Consider the following 4,168-nt stretch of genomic DNA (forward strand, 5'->3'; position numbering starts at 1 on the left):
CAAGGGGAATGTTGATATTTTAAAATTTGGTTTTGTTCCACATTGTTTTTGATGTTTTAGTACTGACAGCATGAGGCCTCCAGCATATGTCACTCAAACCGAAGTTCCCTGTGATCACACAGTTTCCCCCCCTCCCCTATACATTATAGATAGGTGCCTAAGGAGCTGCTCACACTGTTCCCTAGTGTGATTTGGTGGTCTGTAGCAGTCACCGAGTAATATCCCAATTTGTGCTTGATCTGTTAAGATGATGATCCATAAGCATTGAAGATCATTTTCTTCCAAATTATCAGTGACTTGGAAACAGGTAATGTCATTTTTGAAATAGAGTGCCAACTCCTCCCATTTTGTCCACTCAGCCCTTCCTAAATAGATTATAACCATTGATTTTAATATTCCAAGTGTGCGTATCATTTAGTAAAACCAGCTAGATCACATTTATGCTCATAAATGAGTAAATCCAGTGGCTTACACAGGCTCTTAGCATTGATGTAAAGGCAAGAATTTCTTCTCTTCATGTGCTTTGGTTTCTTGATTTATTTTTTCTCAGCATCTTGATTCTGTGCTAAATGACAGCTCATATCTTCCCTCTTTTTATCATCCTCTTTTGTTATTAGTTTAACGCCATTCTGACTACTCTAGCCAGCCCAGTCCCTGAGGATATTGGTCCCCATTCTACTGATTTAGAGGCCATCCAAACTATATAGCCCATCTTCCCATAGAATGTGCACCAGTGTTCCACAAAACCACAACCCTACGTCACTTACCTAGCCAGTGGTTCACATCCAGAATCTTCTGTCTTCCTTTGTTCATGGGACAGGGAAAGATCTCAGAGAAGATTGTGTGGACATTCTTCTTCTTCAGCACACTTCTGAGTTTCCTGAAGTCCTCTCTCATCTGTAAGATATTCTAAGATGCAGTGTCATTAATGCTGATATGAACCATCACTAGTGGATCCTTGCCCGACAATGTCAGAAGCCTATCCAATCTTAGAGTGACATCTTCTTATGCCTTGGCTCCAGGCAGGCAGCACACTATCCTGTTGCCCACTTGTCCCTTGCAGAGTGCTCTTTGGATCCTTCCTAGTATTGAATCCCCAACAGGGATCATCTGTCTTGCTTAGGTTGTTGGAGAATTTTTTGTGGACAAGCTTGCTTTTCTTACAGGTTGGGCTGAGCTGCCATCCATAGGTGTGTCCTATACATCTCTCCATTCCCTTGGACCAGCTAGATCTTGAGAGGTATTATCCACAGTTTCCACATAGAGGACCTGTTATTGATTGGAGACTTCTAGGTGCATAGAATTCCTTCTGGTCCTCTTCTCTCTGGTTCCAGAGCCTTCCCATCCTCATCTGTCTGCAGTTGTGAAGAATGTCAATGTGATCTCTTGCCTCTAGTGGTTACAAACTGCCAGACCTCCTCTCTGACTTCCTGTTTCTCCAACTCCTTGGTGCCAGCTCCTTTCTTCCTTGTGCCTGGGGTACTGGTGTTTCCGAAACCTGACTGTCTAGGAACTTCTCAGCTTCCCTGACTCTCAGTAGCATCTCTATTTGCCTCCCCAATCCAAGGATCTTTTCCTCTAGCAGAGCCACCAAATTGCACTTCTGCAATAGATGTGCCTTGTTGTCTTTCTGTGCCTGGTCACCACCTCTGTTCCATCACTGGCCATATTGCTGAACCTGGAAAGAAAGCCTCTCACACTCCCTCTCACATCTTCCTGTTCTTAAAAACCTCCAATGATGGAGATTCCACAACTTCTCTAGGTAATTTGTTCCAGTGCTTAACTACCCTTACAGTTGGGAAGTTTTTTCTAATGTCAAAATCTCCTTTATTGCAATTTAAGCCCATTACTTCTTGTCCTGTCCCCTGTGGTTAAGGAGAACAATTTATCACTCTCCTCTTTATAACAACTCTTTATGTACACGAATACTGTTATCATGTTCCTCCTCAATCTTCTCTTCCCCAGATTAAACAAACCCAATTTTTTCAATCTTCCTCATAGGTCAAGTTTTTTAGACCTTTAATCATGTTTGTTGCTCTCTTCTGGACTTTCTCCAATTTGTCCACATCTTTCCTGAAGTGTGGTGCCCAGTTGAGGCCTTATCAGTGCTGAGTAGAGTGGAAGAATTACTTCTTGTGTCTTGCTTACAACATTCCAGTTAATACATCCCAGAATAATGTTTGCTTTTTTTGCAGTAGTATTACATTGTTGACTCATATTTAGTTTGTGATCCACTATAACCCCCAGATTCTTTTCTCCAGTACTCCTTCCTAGGCAAGCATTTCCCAGTTGATTATTCCTTCTTAAGTGCAGGTACTTTGCTTTTGTACTTATTGAATTTCATCCCATTTAATTCAGACCATTTCTGAACGGTATAGTATTTTCCTTGTATAAATCTCAAAAATCTTTAACCTTCCTCTGTGCCTCCATTTCTCCATCTATACAATGGGGATAAACACCTTCCCCAAATTATCTCAGCAAGTCAATGGCAGAGCTGGGAACAGAATCCAGGTCACCTGACTTCTAGTCTAGTACCCTAACTTCTGGACTACTGTTCTGAGCTGGGTGAAACCTTGTTATGGGTTAAGTTAGAACCTCATTGAGATTGGGTGTGAATGCAACCTTCAATTAACATAATTGTCAGGATGAGTTAATTAGAAGCCCCCCCCAACCCAAAAGTGGGTTCTGACCCCCGTCTCAGGAGTTTGAACTGAGTGGAAGATCTTTTGCTGAATATTTTGTGTGTGTGTGTGTGTGTGTGTGTGAGAGAGAGAGAGAGAGAGAGCAGAACACCCAGAAACTGAGAACAGACAGAGCAGAGAGAGGCAGAGGGAAAAAAAGCTTTTGTGTTTGTGGGCTGAAGAGACTTGGGGCTGTATACTAAGAAACTGCTCTTCTTGTTCTTGGTATCAGAGGGGTAGCTGTGTTAGTCTGTATCCACAAAAACAACGAGGAGTCCGGTGGCACCTTAAAGACTAACAGATTTATTGGTCATAAGCTTTTGTGGGTAAAAACCCACTTCTTCAGATGCAACCCCAAAGTGGGTTTTTTACCCACGAAAGCTTATGCCCAAATAAATCTGTTAGTCTTTAAGGTGCCACCGGACCGTTGTTTTTCTTGTTCTTGGTTTCTCCTGCATTTGGAGGAGCAGGAGTTTGTACGTGCCTTGTAAATAAACAAGATTGCAGCAAAGAAAATACCAGGCTATGGCCAACTTCTACTCCTAATTGAAATGTCCCTAGGGCCCAAACGTTGACATGCTGCAGGGGTCAAAAACAGGAAACAATACCTACCATAAGAAAACTCTGAAATGAGAAAGGACGTGACAATTGCACTGCACACATTGTAGTGATTCAAAACACAATTTATGTACACAAATTAGAGTCCTTGATTCTAGTTGTCTGATTTGAACCCACAATCACGTAGCGACACAGGTACACGGATTTGCACTCACGGCGTGTGTTGTGGCCAGAAATTGTACTCACCAAAGGAGATTCAGTGCCTTTTCAAAATGTGGGTTTATAGCCTGAGTATTCTGCAATTTGCTATTAGTTTAATTCATTTGAAAATGAATGAGGTACAAACTGACTGCTTGACTTTAAATGTATTAAACCAGTTGATCCTACCAGGGGTCGATCTGAGTCAACATCTATCAACAATATCAGCAAACTGCCTTCATCTGTTTTCCTATGTTCATTCCCTTGTCTTTGTCAACATTAAAAACTTTTTTTTCCTCAATGTGACTTCCTCAAGGAGAATTATTCATAAGGTAAACCCAGATTAAAGCGTGATCAGTAGTTTACTAGGAAAGTGCAACTCTTGATGTAGCCCAAGTGTTTCTCTTAATGCTCGGGAAAGAGCTTTTTAAAAATATGATTTAGGTTCAGTTTTGCCGTCTGAAATCAGATAAAATTCCCAGTGAAGTTAAAAGGAATTTCACCTGAATAAGGACTAAATGCTGTGGGTTTTTTAATGAAAAGAAATAGCATGAAATCATGGCCCCACTAAAGTCAATGGCAAAACTCCCTCTGATTTCTGAGGGGCTGTGATTTTACTCATTGTCTCAGGGTGTCTATGAGGCAGTGTTCCTAGTGGTGCAATTACAGGACAGTGAGACAGGAAGACCTGGATTCCTTTCCTGGCTCTACCACCGATTTACCACACAACT

This window comes from Emys orbicularis, chromosome 12 (assembly GCF_028017835.1).
Source record: "Emys orbicularis isolate rEmyOrb1 chromosome 12, rEmyOrb1.hap1, whole genome shotgun sequence".
NCBI classification, from domain to species: domain Eukaryota; kingdom Metazoa; phylum Chordata; order Testudines; family Emydidae; genus Emys; species Emys orbicularis.